Raw genomic sequence first — 19,081 nt, forward strand, 5'->3', positions numbered from 1 at the left:
GTCTGCTGGGTTCAGTTGTGGTCGGTTCATTCTGTCACGGGCGTGCAACAAGATGAACCCAAGCGCAGACAGTACACAATACAAACGGGATTTATTGATATAAAACAGAAAACAAAACCCACGAGGGGGCAAAACAACACAGGTAACAGGTGACTAGACTGACAAGGCTTAACTATATAAAGACAATAAACTTCACTAACAAAAACTCTAGACAAAGTATTCACAGCAACAACAATTCACAGATACACATTTCACAATGAACCGACAAAGGACAGCAAACACAAGGGGATTAAATAGGGACAAACTAATGAGGGAAACAGGTGAATATTAGGAGGAGATAATTACTAAATGAGGGTAACAAGGAGGGCGGGGCTGGGAAACGAGACAACACAAGCACATGGCCAAACTAATGACCAAGTGCTTGTACACAAAACATGGGTCTGTCATGATCCTGCCACAAGACTAGAGAACTACTAAAACACAAGGCAGAATCATGACAAAAACAGAATATAAAGATATCAACGAAGCACCTGAAGAGAATAATTTCATATTTTCTGTACTTCTAAACACTCCAAATATACAACAAAATGCATTTAAGGGCTAAAAAAGTGGATTTAGCATGATATGTCCCCTTTAAAAGGGATGCTTATCAGCCCATGACCTAGACCCAAATGAAAGACCATACTTATTACACTCAAGAGAACCGCCAAAGAGAAAATGTCAACGAAACTACTTCTCACTGGCAACAACCTTTCCCTAACTTACTACTTGTTTGATAGTGTAAGCCCGTCTGGATTGGTCCAAAGGCGGCATCCGATAGAACGGGTGAAGGTCTCTGCTTGTTACTGTCTTTCCGTGCAGCAAAGTAATTTAATTCCATTTAAGCTTTTATCTGACTCCATTTTATAATGACTTCAAATTTAGGTTAGATTGTCAATTAGTTATTGGTAAATCATGTAATAGTTTAGCAGCACATTTGATACTTCTTTTCAACTCTTTACTTATATTTTACCCGTTCATATTAGGAAGCTATGTCGCTCAGAGGTCCTCACACTTAACGCGGGTCTCACGTTCACAAGCTTGACAGTTTTCATCACCAAACAGAGGTAATTGCTATATACCTGAGATTGGTCGCATTTACGCTTACACAATCAAAGATACTTTGGTATAGCCCCCATGGAATTGCATACACTTGAATTTAACGTAACGTTTACTTCAGTGGAGGTATGGCCACTTCTACAGATTAATCAACCAACTATTGGTTAACTATACAAGAGAACCAACTTCTCTTGTAATAGCTTTGGATTGGTCATGCCATGGTTTCCCACCGACACTTATCTAAAGTAATATTAAATTAAAACAGGGGTAAGACACCCAGATTTAGGTGGGTCAAGCATCACGTTTGCTGCCCTAAACGGAAATTCACTTCTGCAAACCAAGTACACTTGAATTAGTGCCAAATATTAGTCTTCAATAATCTGGCACAAAAGTTGCAGTAACATACACATATATTTAATCTACTTGGGAAAACAATTTCAGAGTCAGTCGGAATAAATCAAATGTAACAATTTATTATGTCAGGTAAATGTATCATGCCAATTTCATAATCAGTTCAAAGATAATAAATAGAAAACATCAAATGCTCTGAAATAAAGAGAGAAGTTGACATTATAAAATACATGATGCGAAGTGTTTTGCATACACTCAGCATCATGGGCTAATTTGAATTACAAACCGCCCCGAGCCTCTTGTTGCAATTCATTATATACCCAGACCAAGACAGAAACTTCTTTCATGGAAACATTTGCTAACAATGGGAATTTGCATTCAGAGTTTACACCTTTTGAGAGCAGGAGGCCATTTGCCTGGAAGACGCAACCTCCTCTGTGTGCAAGCTATCTCTAAACTCTTAAAAAATATTATTACTTTATGTTTTACTTCTTTGGGAATGAGACATTTGTATCAGTTGCACTGAGACATTTCAAATGATACCAAACATGTATAATTACTTATTGTACACATTTAACATTGCATAGGTTTTTAGTGAGTTTTAGGTGAGGAGGAGAAGAGTGGGAGCAGGGGTAGATGATGAGACTGTAAAAGTGAGGTGTGAGCTGCACTGTGTGGTGCATCTCGGATGTTGCTGTTACATATGCAAGAGAGAGTTCAAATGTTAATTCTCAGGAGAGCCTTTTGCTTTCTCGCGTGGTAGCCCAGACTTACTGGCACCCGCCTTACAATAAGTTGTCTTGATGACACCCAGATCAGTGCAACCATCCCTTGTCTTTGCTCATAAATACTTTCCATATACACAGTTGCACAACATTAAACTTCAGGTTAAATGATGAAACTTGGGTGTAAAAATAAATAACCTACAGTATATATATGGCACACATACAGTACGTGGCATACAGCTGATAACATAATGTTAAAGCAGAGATAATCTCTCTTGAATTTTTTATTAGGTTAAAGGGCATACTATGGGTTAGAGCAGTCCAAAAGGAATATGTGTGTTTCACAGGCTGGAATAGAAATGTGATTTTCCAGCATCTAAACTCATGTTGCCATTTAAGAAAGTCCTAATAGAAAATTACTAAAAAGATTTAATTACCAGATATGCATCTTGAGATGTGGAAAACTTGTTGAGGAGGCTGAAATTACAGCTTGGTTAACTGAAAGGTCAGGCTAAGGGGAATGACACTGAGTATTTGTATAAGGTAAGCTTGCCAGCAGGATCAGGGGAAGGTATCTGTTGGTATAGAGTGTTATGAGATAACACATTTTTGTTATGAAAAGCAGTTTAGATCAGTTCATTAAATGAATTTATGATCATCATCGTTATTCATATATGCTTAAATGATTGGAAAATCTGGTAACACTTTATTTTGCATTGTCATTGTTACACATGTTGTAATAAATATAAATTATGCATAATTGCATGCAACTAACCCTACACCAAAACTCTATTCCTAACCCTAAGTACATGTAGTTAATTAGTATTACTCTTTACTTAAATATATAATTATACTGTAACAAGGACACCTTAAAATAAAATGTAACTGACAATCCTCCTCTAGTAGGCTTTTAGCTGTGTCCGGAAATTATATCACTCATAGTTCTGTCATGACAACTCTCGGGAGATTGGTATGGTAATGGAGATTTGCATGGTAATGGATATAGCAATGTTAATGTATTTGGTATTGGCAGAAAAGATCTGCTATGCTGCTGCTGCAGAGCAAGTACCGAGACTTGCAACTGCGAACACCTTCACAGACATTTCTGTGAGCATTTAAGACATGCTGCTGCTGCACATGTAACATGAATTAACCCCGTAGCAGATCTACGCAGGTGGAGCTGGGGAAGGTGGAGGGTTCTAAAAGTGCGCTGCAGACTATAACAGCAAACAATGCCAACTATTTGAATGTTTGAGCAGCAAGTTCATTGGTCGCTGATGCAACACTAACTGTGCTATTTAGATAGCGACATGATTGCTACCAATAAGTTAAAGACCTATCAGCCTGCACCATTCAGAGTGAGAGGATGGTTGTAGTCACCCTTTGACCCTTAGCACTTTTAATTAAGTCTAGTGGGCTTCTGGGTGTTTAAATTAGATTTTTTGTCAGTTGGAGTTTAAAACAGCCTTGGCTCATTTGAACATTCCATCAATGTAAGTCTATGGGACTTTTCCGAGTTTTGATCATCATTGTAGGAAAACCGAAAGTTCAATAGAAAAGATATAGCAACCCGAGTCAGAACAGTCTGAAGGTCTGAGCCAAGTTTGGTGGATGTAGCTTTAAACCTCTAGAAGGAAGCTCTAAGGCCATGTAAGCACTGCAGCTAAATTCAGCTGTTAGTTCACCTTTTAGTGCTTAATCCTGTTCTGTACACACACAGTTTAGTAATTTAAGGTAGTGACAACTGCATAAAATTACAAAAACAGAACATAGTTGTTAATGAAGTACAACGAGAGATATAAGAGACAACAGACAATATATTCTATTTACAGCATGGCAATTAGCATTGTTTGCTGGCTTTGACCACTCAAGGGTGAACATGTGGTTTTGATTCATTTTAGTCTCCATGTGTCTGAGGCTTAGACTGTAGCTGTTGAAGACCAAGAAATGTCTACAATCTTTGAATATTTGCAGAAATTATAACAAAGGGATTTTTTTGCGCGGTGGGAATGTGCCATTTCTATCACTAATGGCTTTCTTCTACATAGAAAAACTGACACTTGTGTTTTCACTGTATTAGACATATTTTACAGTGTTTTTCTATATTCTTCTATTTTCTTGAACAATATATCTTGTCAGATCTGTAACATATTTTATTGTGTAGCCCAATTGCTTCCACATTAGCCTTCTACAAGAACTTCCATAGGTGAAAAGGTGAAATGTTTTCTGATTCAAAAAAAAGGGGAGGGGTGGCTGAATGTACCCTCTTCCAAAATAGGATTTATTTACTTCAGTGTGTGTCATATGTCAAAGTAAGATATTAATAGACTAAAAATAATTAATTATAATACACAAGAACTTTGAAATGGAAGTTGTGACCTATGTATTTTTGAGCAATAAAGGTTTGACTTATAACTGATTTCATCAGGTAGGATGTCTGTCAGTTTGTCCATACGTTTCTTATAAAATGGGTCAAGAAAGCTCATCATATATCAAAATATATCAGGTTGCCCATGTATAGATCATGCTTAGTGTGCATGATTAACTTCTATAAAAGCCAAGAGGGTAGACCAGAAGAGATGCAGAGAAGAGACCTCAGAAGTTCCATCAAGTGGTAAGAGCCTGTGCTGACTGTGACTGAAAGGAATTTAACATCATCACTTATGCGTCTGTACTCAAAGTAATTGTGTTTTTTATTTATATTAATACATTGTAATGATTTTACTTTTTTTTTTTATCCACAGTTAAAAAAGTGAACATTTCATCTGGTCTTAAGAACAAAAGGCAAGTGAGTTTATGACTCAGAGTGTGGATTAGGATAGAGGAAAACAGTTGTTATAGTCTGTATTATAGACGAAAACTGGTGAAGCATGCTGTTTTTAAAAACCTATGTAATTTATTTACAAAGAAATGTGTTTAAAATTTATTAGTAAGATGAATTTAAGGAAGGGGTCCCATTGACCCTTTATTTTGGTGCCAGTACCGCCTATTGTATTCGCTTTTATTGTGTTGTGTTGTATTGTATTCTTTTTTTCTTCAACCACTTTTGAGTCTATGAGAGCCCATTGAACCCCTTGTGGGAAAGTTATACAAATTTGGCCCAAATGCAGAGGACATTTGACACATTTATGTGCAGACTCAGTCTGAGGAAACAGAAAAAGAAGCAGGAAAGGGCCAATTGATGATGCTATAATAGAGCAAAACATGAAATTGGTTCAAACTACAGAACTGATGGTCTGATTAAATTCAAACTTGGGATGCAGTGTTGCTATCATAATTCATCATGAGATTTGCATAAATATAAATCATTAGAAAAGTTAATATAATGAAACCAAATCTGTGACAGAAATTTCTTAATATTTGTCAGGAAATATTTGTCTGTTTCATACATACTCGTAGCAGGAGGATGCACTCAGGGAGAGAGACCACAAGTGAGACTCATAGTCGGCAGTGAAAATCTCTGTATTGTCCTGAAACTTCATATATGCCACAATTCATATTGTACTGTATGTGCCATCCCCTGACACCAGCATTTCAAATTTCATCACCAGAAAGACATTCAAACAACATTTTTGCCATTAATGGGCCCCTTACCTGCTTCTTGGTGTCTATCTAAATGTTTATCTAGTATTGTTTTATGTGTCTGTATTCATGAGTAAGCCTACACTTAGGAATATGCCTCTTTCCTAACACAATTCATGTGTTTTATATTTTATGTGTCTTGCCTTTGTTGAATATTTATGAAATTTGAAATGGATAAGTTGATATTTTCTCTCTTTAGTAAGCCGCCATCATGAGTACAGATGCGGAGATGGCCACTTATGGCAAAGCTGTCATTTACCTTCGTAAGCCTGAGAGGGAGAGAATGGAGGCTCAGGCCAAACCGTTTGATGCCAAGACTGCCTGCTATGTGGCTGATGTCAAAGAGTTGTACCTCAAGGGAACAATCAAGAGCAAAGACGGTGGCAAAGTCACAGTTGTTTTGCTTGACACTAAGGAGGTAAATTTGAATTTCCATTTCATGTAGATGCTCATTAAATTACTTATTATATTGTTTTCTTTTATATCTAATATCTAATTTATCAAATTTATAGGAGAGAGTTGCTAAGGAAGAAGATGTCTACCCAATGAATCCTCCCAAGTATGACAAGATTGAGGACATGGCCATGATGACCCATCTCAATGAAGCCTCTGTGCTGTATAACCTCAAAGAGCGTTATGCTGCATGGATGATCTACGTAAGTTCTGAAACGACATAAAAAGCATTTAAGTTCATTTTTTTTTTCTGTGTTGTTGGACTCTGACCATGTCTCTGCTCATTTCAGACCTACTCTGGACTCTTCTGCGCAACTGTGAACCCCTACAAGTGGCTCCCAGTGTATGATGCAGAAGTGGTGGCTGCCTACAGAGGCAAAAAGCGTATGGAGGCCCCACCCCACATCTTCTCTGTCTCTGACAACGCATATCAGTTTATGCAGTGTGGTAAGACATTATGGAATTAAATTCTACAGAATTAATTAACATGAAGTAGATGTTGCTGTTAATATAATAAATATTTACCGGATATTTTACAAATTTCAATCAACAGATAGAGAAAACCAGTCTGTCCTGATTACGTAAGTATTTTCATTTAATTTCAGACCATGACAAAAATTAAAAGTATAACATAGATGGGAAATTTATGGAGATATTTACAAAATAGAATTTAAGATTGAATATACTTTGAAAAGTCTTTCATACGTTTTTTCAAATTTCTGTCTTCTAATCTCTTATAAACCAGTGGAGAATCTGGTGCTGGAAAGACTGTGAACACGAAACGTGTCATCCAGTACTTTGCCACAGTTGCAGTGTCAGGTGTCAAGAAAGAGGCCAGTAAAATAAAGGTATGAGATACAAAACTATGCCATATACATTATTTTAAAAGATTATGATTTACACTCATCTCACAAACTATACGATATGTGAATTTGTGAAATGCCCATAAACTGTGTTTAGTCATGAAATAGAAAAACAATTGAAAATAAATGAAAACCCTTCAAACCTCACAGGGCTCTCTTGAGGACCAGATCATTGCTGCCAACCCTCTGCTTGAGGCTTATGGTAATGCCAAGACTGTGAGAAATGACAACTCCTCTCGTTTTGTAAGTTAACCACTGTTTATTTACAGTACAGATGGTCAGTTGTGTTCAATTTTACTGTACAGAGTTTTCTATAAAGAGATTATAATAATTATTATTTATGTATTTTACTATTATGATTTAAACAGGGTAAATTCATCAGAATTCATTTCGGCACCACTGGAAAACTGGCTAGTGCTGACATTGAGACATGTAGGTGGACATGATTTCATTGATCCATCCTGAACAGTTGTCTTTGTCTGTCACTCTTCAGATGATTGTGACTCAACTACATTCTCTCAACAGATCTGCTGGAGAAGTCTAGAGTGTCATTCCAGCTTCCAGATGAGAGAGGCTACCACATCTTCTTCCAGATGATGACCAACCATAAGCCTGAGATTATTGGTAGGTGCATATATTTCATTAATTCAATGTTTCAGATAATATTGTAAGATGCTCTTTCATAAATGCTGTGTATTTTACAGAAATGTCGCTACTCTCCACCAACCCCTCCCCATGTGCAGTCAGGGTCAGATCACAGTGGCCAGCATTGATGATAAAGTTGAGCTGGATGCTACTGATGTGAGTCATTGCTTGAATACTGAAATATTCTATTTAAATATGGCAAATCATATATTTTATTATTCTCTGTAATTTACAGGACGCTATTGACATTCTTGGTTTCACAAGTGAGGAGAAAATGTGCATCTACAAGTTCACTGGAGCTGTGCTTCATCATGGTAACATGAAGTTCAAGCAGAAGCAGCGTGAGGAGCAGGCTGAGCCTGATGGCACAGAGGGTGAGACTTGTGTTATCCTGGGCTTTGAAATAGTAACCATTGCACCGACTTTCCTGATAACAGAAACTGTGTATAAAATGTTTAGTGTAAATATAAACTAGAAGTTGCATGCATATCAATAAATCTTAAAATGAAAGGGAAAGTACCTAGTGCCTGATTTATTATAATTTTACATAAAAGACTCTATAGAGCAAAGATAATTTAATTAATGTATTTAACAGAGGCTGACAAAATCGCCTACCTTCTGGGTTTGAACTCTGCTGATATGCTGAAGGGTTTGTGCTACCCCAGAGTCAAGGTCGGAAATGAGTATGTGACCAAAGGCCAGACCGTACCACAGGTATAGTAACATTTCCAGCATGCCATGTGTTTAACCTAAAATTCTGGCTAATTATTGCAGAAGCAGAATAAAATATCCATTCTATTCTACTTACAGGTGTACAACTCTGTTAGCGCCTTGGCCAAATCTATCTATGAGAGGATGTTCTTGTGGATGGTCATTCGTATCAACCAGATGTTGGACACAAAACAACAAAGAAATTTCTACATTGGCGTACTGGATATTGCTGGCTTTGAGATCTTTGATGTAAGAATGATTCTTTTATCTCTTTTTATGTCAAAATGAATGACATTCAGAATGTAGTAAATGTTTCTGTCATTTTTTTTTTTTTGTCCTCCAGTACAACAGCATGGAGCAGCTGTGCATCAACTTCACCAATGAGAAACTGCAGCAGTTTTTCAACCACACCATGTTTGTGCTGGAGCAAGAGGAGTACAAGAAGGAGGGCATTGTTTGGGAGTTCATTGACTTCGGCATGGACTTGGCTTCTTGCATTGAGCTCATTGAGAAGGTTATCAATGGTTTATGAATTTATTAATTTCCATTGATCCTATTCTCAAAATCTCCTATTTTTGATAATAAACAACATTCTTTTATAAACAGCCCATGGGTATCTTCTCCATCCTTGAAGAGGAGTGCATGTTCCCCAAGGCTTCAGACACTTCCTTCAAGAACAAGCTATATGATCAGCATCTTGGCAAGAACAAAGCTTTCGAGAAACCAAAGCCTGCCAAAGGCAAGGCTGAAGCCCACTTCTCCCTGGTTCACTACGCTGGAACTGTGGACTACAATGTCACTGGCTGGTTGGACAAGAACAAGGATCCATTGAATGATTCTGTTCTGCTGCTGTACCAGAAGTCTTCTGTCAAACTGCTGGCTACTCTCTACCCACCTGTTGTTGAGGGTAAAGAAAAACTCTATTTAACAAAACTTTGATTCAGTTTTGAACTTTCTTGCAGTTTTTGCATTTATACATGTTCCTTTGTATTTTTATCTCAATAGATACTACTAAAAAGGGAGGCAAGAAGAAGGGTGGCTCCATGCAGACTGTGTCCTCCCAGTTCAGGGTATGTATAGAGATGACATCACAGTAATATTGCTTTATTTTAGAAAAAAAAAAATAGAATTACAAAGCATGCAAACCTTTTTCTATTCTCCACAGGAGAACTTGGGCAAACTCATGACCAACTTGAGGGCCACTCACCCTCACTTTGTGCGTTGCCTGATTCCTAATGAGTCCAAGACTCCAGGTAAAGAAATATATATATATATATATACGTACAGATACAGATACAGATATTTTGGTTCTCAATATATATGATGAAGTTAATTTACCAAGTTCATGGTGTAAACTGTTCGTTTTAGGTCTCATGGAGAACTTCCTGGTTATCCACCAGCTGAGGTGTAACGGTGTTCTGGAGGGCATCAGAATCTGCACAAAGGGCTTCCCCAGCAGAATCCAATATGGTGACTTTAAGCAGAGGTAAATGGGACCACATGAAAACAACATTTCCTAGGAGGCTCCTAATTAAAAGATATGAAGTATTTTGATACATTTTCCACAGATACAAGGTGCTGAATGCCAGTGTTATCTCAGATGGACAGTTTATGGATAACAAGAAGGCCAGTGAGAAACTCCTGGGATCCATCGACATTAATCATGACGACTACAGATTTGGACATACAAAGGTTCATTATTTAGCTTTACAAATTTCAAAGATTCAGTGATCATGGTTATTTAGCTTATACAGTTTAAATCAATATATTTTGATTTACTGTTTTTCATCAATTCAGGTGTTCTTCAAAGCTGGTCTTTTGGGTGTTCTTGAGGAGATGCATGATGAGAAACTGGCTGCTCTGGTCACAATGACTCAGGCTCTCTGCCGTGGCTACGTGATGAGGAGGGAGTATGTGAAAATGATGGAGAGGAGGTGATTATTGTCATGAGTAAAGATGACATCAATGATAACTGTGCAAACTTAATGATGATTATGCCATTTAATGATGAATTATTCACAGGGAGTCGATTTACACCATCCAATACAACATCCGTTCATTCATGAATGTCAAACACTGGCCATGGATGAAGGTTTATTACAAGATTAAGCCTCTGCTTCAGAGTGCAGAGACTGAGAAGGAGCTGGCAAACATGAAAGAGGACTATACAAAATGCAAAGAGGCTTTGGTTAAGGCTGAAGCCAAAAAGAAGGAGCTTGAAGAGAAGATGGTAGCACTGTTGCAAGAGAAAAATGATCTGCAGCTGCAAGTAGCATCTGTGAGTATATTTTATAATTAACTGGATTTTGGCTACATAAAAAATTAGCAAGGTTGTTTCCAATGAAATAACAATCTATTTTACTAACAGGAATCTGAGGGTCTCTCAGATGCTGAGGAGAGGTGTGAAGGTCTGATTAAAAGCAAAATCCAGCTTGAAGCTAAACTCAAAGAGACAACTGAGAGACTGGAGGATGAGGAAGAAATCAATGCTGAACTGACAGCCAAGAAGAGGAAACTGGAGGACGAGTGCTCTGAGCTGAAGAAAGACATTGATGACTTGGAGCTCACCTTGGCTAAAGTGGAGAAGGAGAAACATGCCACTGAGAATAAGGTTAGAGATTGAGTTGGTTTAAGATTAGATTTAATCTCTGTTTTATATATTGATATAGAATATGAATTGTAATATTTAAGCTTATTTGGAACAAAAATCCTACAGGTCAAGAACTTGACTGAGGAAATGGCAGCTCAGGATGAGAGCATTGCTAAGGTTACGAAGGAGAAGAAAGCCCTCCAAGTGGCACATCAGCAGACACTGGATGATCTTCAGGCCGAGGAGGACAAAGTCAACACCCTGACCAAATCCAAGACAAAGCTTGAGCAGCAAGTTGATGATGTGAGTTGATTATGTAAATTAATTATATTAATTAATCAAATCAACTGTTTTCTGCTGTGAACATATTTTATATATCATTGTCCTGTAGCTTGAGGGTTCCTTTGAACAAGAGAAGAAGCTCCGCATGGACCTGGAGAGAACCAAGAGAAAGCTTGAAGGAGACCTGAAATTATCCCAAGAGTCCGTCATGGACCTGGAGAATGACAAGCAGCAATCTGATGAGAAAATAAAAAAGTAATTAAAGCAGGAAATCTTTGAAAACATTTACTATTTTTATTGTTGTGTTATATTTTTTTTACAACTCCTTATTGTTGAACAGGAAAGACTTTGAAATAAGTCACCTGCTCAGCAAGATTGAAGATGAACAATCTCTAGGTGCTCAACTCCAGAAGAGTTTTGAGATTTTTTTCAAACGTTACATCATTATGATCAAATACAGATAACCAAAAATCTAATTAACTACTTACCACCATAGGCCCGAATTGAGGAACTGGAGGAAGAGATCGAGGCTGAGCGCGCTGCTCGTGCCAAGGTTGAGAAGCAGAGAGCTGATCTCTCCAGGGAACTTGAGGAGATCAGTGAGAGGCTTGAGGAGGCTGGAGGAGCCACTGCTGCTCAGATCGAGATGAATAAGAAGCGTGAAGCTGAATTCCAGAAGCTGCGTCGTGATCTTGAAGAGTCCACCCTCCAGCATGAAGCTACTGCTGGTGCCCTCCGCAAGAAGCAGGCAGACAGTGTGGCCGAGCTGGGAGAGCAAATCGACAACCTGCAGCGTGTCAAGCAGAAGCTTGAGAAAGAGAAGAGCGAATTCAAAATGGAGATTGATGATCTTTCCAGCAACATGGAAGCTGTTGCTAAAGCAAAGGTTGGGAAATATTCTAAAGAATATATGTGACCCATGCTGGCAAAAATGAGTCAGAATACGCATGTGCTAATTATGAGCTACAGGCAAATGTAAATTTTGGTCGAATTTAATTTTCATTCACAAAAATTGGTTCACTAAGCCCTCTTCTAGCCATCCCAGTGCTCCAAATAGTAATGAAACATCTAAAATGATCTTTATTTTTATTTACTGTAGAGACAATAATACAGTAATATTATGTGACTTTGTCCCTTAGGCTAAGAATGCACTGGCCCATGCTGTGCAATCAGCCCGTCATGACTGTGACCTGCTCCGTGAGCAGTTTGAGGAAGAGCAGGAGGCAAAGGCTGAGCTGCAGCGGGGAATGTCAAAGGCCAACAGTGAGGTTGCTCAGTGGAGAACCAAATATGAAACTGATGCCATCCAGCGCACAGAGGAGCTTGAAGAGTCCAAGTATGTATATTATTGTATAATACTCCTAACTCACACAGCTATTTTATAGATTACAATTCAAAATATTCAAAATAATGTGTATTACTTAACAGGAAGAAGCTGGCTCAGCGTCTGCAAGAGGCAGAGGAACAAGTTGAGGCCGTGAACTCCAAATGTGCATCTCTGGAGAAGACCAAACAGAGACTCCAGGGTGAGGTGGAGGACCTCATGATCGATGTGGAGAGAGCCAATGGTTTGGCTGCCAACCTTGACAAGAAGCAGAGGAACTTCGACAAGGTAAACAGTTTTAGTCATATTATATTCTCTTTGTAAAGTATTGCTGGAATGGGTTTTGTTCAACATTTTTTAAACAAACTCTATCCTAAAATATCTCCACCAAAGGTCCTGGCAGAATGGAAGCAGAAATATGAGGAAGGTCAGGCCGAGCTGGAAGGTGCCCAGAAAGAGGCTCGTTCACTCAGCACTGAACTGTTCAAGATGAAGAACTCCTATGAGGAGAGCCTGGATCAGCTGGAGACCCTCAAGAGAGAGAACAAGAATCTGCAGCGTAAGAATGAAACCGTTAAATTAGAAAAAAAACCTTAAAGGGATTGTTCACTCAGAATGAAAATTCTTTTACTAATTACTGACCCTCATGTCGTTCCAAATTCGTGAGACTTTTGTTCATATTCGAAACACAAATTAAGATCTTTTTTATGAAATCTGAGAGCTCAATTCACATGTATTAGTTTTATGATCTCTTTACAACCTTTTTGAAGCGTCAAAGTATCAATTGTGTAGCTGTCTATGGAGGGACAGAAAGCTTTCAAATTTCATCAAAAAGATCTTCATTTGTGTTCCAAAGATGAACGAAAGTCTTATGGGTTTGTAATGACATGAGGGTGAGTAATTAATTAATGATAACATTTTCATTTTTGGGTGAACTATCCCTTTAAATGTTCTAATTCTCAGTGAGCATTAAAAAGTAAGCACATATTATTAATGAATGTGCATTATGATACATATTATGTTTTTCTCTTTATAGAGGAAATTTCAGATCTGACAGAGCAGATAGGTGAGACTGGTAAGAGCATCCATGAGCTGGAAAAGGCCAAGAAGACAGTAGAGACTGAGAAGTCAGAGATTCAGACCGCCCTGGAAGAGGCTGAAGTGAGTATCTGGAGATCAGATTATTGCTAGAACCATCATACAGTGTTGTATTCATCAATACACTGTGTGTATTTTCATTCTTATATTTAAATGTTGTTTTATTTTTCATAGGGTACACTGGAGCATGAGGAGTCCAAGAATCTTCGAGTCCAGCTTGAGCTAAACCAGATCAAGGGAGAGATTGATAGGAAGCTTGCAGAGAAGGATGAGGAGATGGAGCAGATCAAGAGGAACAGCCAGAGAGTCATTGAATCCATGCAGGGCACTCTGGACTCTGAAGTCAGGAGCAGGAATGATGCCCTGAGAATCAAGAAGAAGATGGAGGGAGACCTTAATGAGATGGAGATTCAGCTGAGTCACGCCAATCGCCAGGCTGCTGAGGCCCAGAAACAGCTCAGGAACGTTCAGGGACAACTCAAGGTATGCATAGGAATTCTTCTTTTTGACTTTGGGATGTATTCATATATTTTTTTAATAATCTAACATATGGTAAGTACAGCCTAGCAGAAATCACATCGAAAGCTCATTCTGCAGCTATTGTTATGTTCAGGATGCCCAACTGCACCTTGATGATGCCCAGAGAGGACAGGAAGACATGAAGGAGCAGGTGGCCATGGTGGAGCGCAGAAACACTCTGATGCAGTCTGAGATTGAGGAGCTGAGAGCTGCTCTGGAGCAGACAGAGAGAGGCCGCAAAGTGGCTGAACAAGAGCTGGTGGATATCAGTGAGCGTGCTGGGCTGCTGCACTCTCAGGTAAGGGCATATTGTTTCCCTGAAATTAAGAGAATTGAGAGCATCATTCAAAATGTTCAAACTGTTGCTTTCCATTTTGTAGAACACAAGTCTCCTGAACACCAAGAAGAAGCTTGAGGCTGACCTTGATCAGGTCCAGAGTGAAGTTGATGACACTGTACAGGAAGCCAGAAATGCAGAGGATAAGGCCAAGAAGGCCATCACTGATGTGAGAAAGAAACAACTCCAGAAGTTGGAGTCCAGAGTAAGCCTCTTTATAGTTATAATATGGGCAAGGTGAAGTATGTTATATTATGATTTGTTTGAATAAAAATAATATGTTCTTTAGGTCCGTGAGCTTGAGGCTGAAGTTGAAGCTGAGCAGAGACGTGGAGCTGATGCTGTTAAAGGTGTCCGCAAATATGAGAGGAGAGTGAAAGAGCTCACTTATCAGGTATGACCATATTCCTCACAAGTTTGTTTGGACAAAATAGTCTGTATAATAGTGTATGTACTGACAATGCCTATTTTTAGTAAAGGATCAAAGCTTAATTTTGTAAATGTGTATTTTTTGAAGACTGACGAGGACAAGAAGAACATCACCAGACTCCAGGATTTGGTTGACAAACTGCAGCTGAAGGTCAAAGTCTACAAGAGGCAGTCTGAAGAGGCGGTATGTAAAATCTAATAGAACATTTTGACACTGTAATTATTTATATTGGAATTCTAATTTGATGAAACGTGATACATGAACCATATATATATATAAAAAAAACTTTAGGAGGAGCAAGGCAATGTTCACCTGTCCAAGTTGAGGAAGGTGCAGCATGAGCTTGAGGAGGCTGAGGAGCGTGCTGACATTTCTGAGTCTCAGGTCAACAAGCTCAGAGTTAAGAGCCGTGATTCTGGAAAGGTTAGACTAAGTAGATGAGTTTTTTTGCATTATTTATTTAACTTGTTTATCCAAATACATGAACTACCTCTTAGAAGTAGTAGTGGAACTATAATAATTGCATTTTGCTGATGTTACATATCCTATATGACATTTGCACATCTGTATTCTCTTCATTATGTAAAGTGAAGAACATTTTTGTTAATAAGACTAATATTTAACTCTTCCTTCTTTCCCAGGTCAAAGAAGAATGAATCTTTAACACTTGAAAGGAGCATTTACTGAAGTCATATAATATGAATGTTTCATGTAAAAGTACATTTCTTAATAAACCTGTTTATTTCAGCAAATAATTAGCCTTTGTGTGATTTTTCAACAAGACCCAATAGTACAGCACTAATATCTGATCTGTATGATTATATTAAACCTTATTATTCACATAACAAGAGTATATATATATATATATATATATATATATATATATATATATATATATATATATATATATATATATATATATATATATATGGGTGATTCTCCAACTACAGGCACTTTTGTTGTCCCTGGCCTTTTTTTGTAAATAAATAAACAAACAAGTGCACAAATAAACTGTCATTATGAAGTTCATGCTCCAACATCCTAGTAACCACCAAATCTTGCCCCTTTTTTCTTTTAAAAATGCTTTTGCATGGCTGTTTATTAGCAGATTTTGCAGTTTTATGCTTGTCCCCAACCCAGACTGGCCCTCTTTGAATGTTAGAAAATTATATTAAAGGATCGATTTAAAAATATTTTTTAACATGTTTGTCTTAAGGACAAATAAAATAATGTCATACCATCGAAATTCCATATGTATGTCATAATTTTAAACTATTTTTGGAATGAAATACGTCTGTCCCCAAGTTTTCCGTCATTTCCACCTCCCTCAACAAAATCCACTTTAATAGACCCACCTTAAATATTTTATTTACTTGGTAATCATGGAAATAACTGTGAAAAGGATGTATTAGTTGAAGATGAAACTTCAGGCACATGTGCTCTTCAGCACAAGAAAATAAATCAAGGTAAGTCAAGCTTTTATACTGAATATTTTTATTCAGCGTCATTTCCACCTTGTCTGTAGTTCGGGTGAATTATGTACAACAAATATGAAAATAATGTATTTATGTTTATTACGAGTAAACAACATAATAAGTCCAAAAGTGGCTAAGCCTGACATGAGGGTGTGCTAATATTGCAGAAAAACTGCTAAAATGTCATTTCCACCTCCGTCATTTCCACCTCTGAGAAATTTGAGGCGTAGATTTGGACATGATATATGCTGTTTTTGTGCGTTATTGACATGTTCTCATGACATATTTGTGCTTTTGGACTGAAAACTTTATATATCACCATTCCAGTACACTCTAAATGTATTTTTATTTATCTATATTTATATGAATGTTTATATAATTTGCATATCATTTGTAATCATTATTTTTAAAACTATTAGGTATACTGTTCAACTCATATATGTTAAATAATAAAATATATGGTTAAAAATATTTTACACTGGCAATTTAAGTAAAAATAAACAGAAACAATCTTTCCACTATAAACCGTCATTTCCACCACTTTCCACCACTACAGTTTTTAAGAAAAAAAATAAGAATAACCAATGATGAGGATCTAAATGTATTTTAAAATAAGTAGTAATAGTTCATTACTCACAATATATGTGTGAGTGACTTATAATAAACATAGACCTGAGCAAAAATGAGATGCTGTAGGCAAAAATCCCAACTCGTGGCAACTCGTGTCATTTTAGCAACTTTAAATGAAAATGCATTAAGTTCATGAAGTTTTAAGATTTATTTTGTTACATGATTAGGTAGCCCACTGATGTTGTTGACAGATGCATAATCTTATATAACAGTTTTACAATATTAAATTGTAATAAAATACATAAATTGAAAAGTGGTGGAAATGACATGGCTCTTCAGAAAAACTGTTAAAAATAATAATAATCCATGGAATTCTAAAACTGCCCACTGTTATATTGTGTTAGAAGACAAATGAATGAAGCAAGGAAGATTGTTTTAAGAGTGTTTTAAGAGAGTGAATTTTACATAAACTCACAGTGCCAAAAGTGCTTCTAGTTGGAGAATCACCCATATATATATAATTATTATATTTAATATAATAAATTATAATTTAATTAATTTATAATATACCGTAAAACTTCAAATAATAGCCGAGTCCCAAATAGATGCCTGTCTCTTTTACATGCCTGGTGTGGCTACAGGTTTGGATAAATAAAGGCCGGTCTCAAATAGAGGCCCGGTCTGTTTTTTAGTTTCGGGTTGTATTTAATCTTCTAAAACCCATCAGATCGTCTGTTTAAGCCAGTTCTATGGAGCAGATTGCGCACGCAAGAGAGCCCTGCGCATCTGGGTAGGAGCTGTTAGCGCAAGCAGAGTTAGCGGAGGCCGGAGAGGGGGAAGTGGAGGAGAGTGACGAGGAGGAGGAATTCGCCAATGAACTTGTAGTTGATGGATCGCGGTGATGATGATAGTGATGAATAGGGTCCTTTTGTATCAAATGATTGCAGTTGTTTCACAGGGTAGCCTTCATTCTTTTTTGTTGATGTGTTTCTGGCAACTAGTTCATAGGCTCGATGGATATTACCAGTAACTATTGTTCAGCCCATGGCTGCCAATAATCTAAAGGGGGTCGCACACTGGACGAGAAGCACAGCGCCGCGTCGCGTCTATGACAACTCGAGGTATCGCACACCGGACGCACACTTTGTCAGTTTATGGCCAGCAATATTGTTATGTTTAAGGATATTATGCAATTAAGATAATGTCTGTACTATGTTATGATTGTACTGTACAATTAAATACAATCGTTGCTTAGTCTGCAGTCTGAATTCACTTTACCTTAGAGCGTCCATTAACTGAATGTATTGAGAATATCCAACCCGTTCTCATTCCCAAGGCGTCATATACTTATGATACACTGATGTGGTGGAGCTTTTTCTCAACCAGTGGAAGAAGTCTCAACATCCCATTGTCAGGCATTCTCCGGTCCTGGTCTGAAAGTAAAACAAAAAACAATTCAAATGAAGTTGTTTAATGGACAGTCAGGTCAGCTTATGTTCTGCATTATTTAAAGCAGTGGGCTACTCTGGCCCTCAGCATCCACTGTCCTGCAGATTTAGCTCCAACCTCAAACCCACCTGCCTATTGTCTAGAAGTAAACCTGAAGACTTTGGTTAAAATTTTCAGATGTGCTCGATTAGGGTTAGAGGTTAAGGCCCAATCCCAATTCTATTTTATACCCCTTCGCCTACCCCTTACCCTTGCCCCTTGAAACAGAGTGTCAAGGCGTAAAGGTGAAAATATTCCCCTAAGAAATGGGACACCACTACTACACCGTTACATGTCATTATACATCGTCGCTAGCGCCTACGTCACAGGAGATGCGCCAATGTTTATCACAAACTTTCAAGATGCCGTCGTCAGCTGTAGTCTTGCGTGAGTTACAGCTATTTTTTGCTTTTTTCTTCTGAAGTTTGCAGAAAACAACGGAGATGACGATATCTTCGACGCCTAATGGCGCGTTCACACCAAACGCGAATATTTACGCGTTGCACGAATGATCTCAATGTTAAGACGAGTTTACGCGCG

General features: G+C 37.8%; 1 pseudogene across 1 annotated transcript; it reads left to right on the forward strand.

The window, feature by feature from the left end:
* Positions 1–5,967: 5,967 nt before the first annotated feature.
* LOC308690348 (myosin-1B-like) lies at positions 5,968–15,679 on the forward strand (annotated as a pseudogene). The gene is made up of 34 exons (XR_014032240.1): positions 5,968–6,174; positions 6,269–6,412; positions 6,500–6,656; positions 6,763–6,790; positions 6,955–7,057; positions 7,223–7,315; positions 7,441–7,504; positions 7,598–7,873; positions 7,953–8,091; positions 8,313–8,431; positions 8,528–8,677; positions 8,772–8,942; positions 9,035–9,335; positions 9,434–9,498; positions 9,594–9,681; positions 9,797–9,914; positions 9,997–10,120; positions 10,226–10,362; positions 10,451–10,706; positions 10,797–11,039; positions 11,145–11,321; positions 11,410–11,555; positions 11,641–11,698; positions 11,797–12,636; positions 12,729–12,912; positions 13,018–13,183; positions 13,661–13,785; positions 13,897–14,205; positions 14,336–14,539; positions 14,622–14,783; positions 14,868–14,972; positions 15,096–15,191; positions 15,300–15,431; positions 15,650–15,679. The product of XR_014032240.1 is annotated as a myosin-1B-like (transcript).
* Positions 15,680–19,081: the final 3,402 nt, after the last annotated feature.

Source organism: Scardinius erythrophthalmus (genome assembly GCF_964197995.2).
Source record: "Scardinius erythrophthalmus genome assembly, chromosome: 5".
Lineage (NCBI taxonomy): Eukaryota > Metazoa > Chordata > Actinopteri > Cypriniformes > Leuciscidae > Scardinius > Scardinius erythrophthalmus.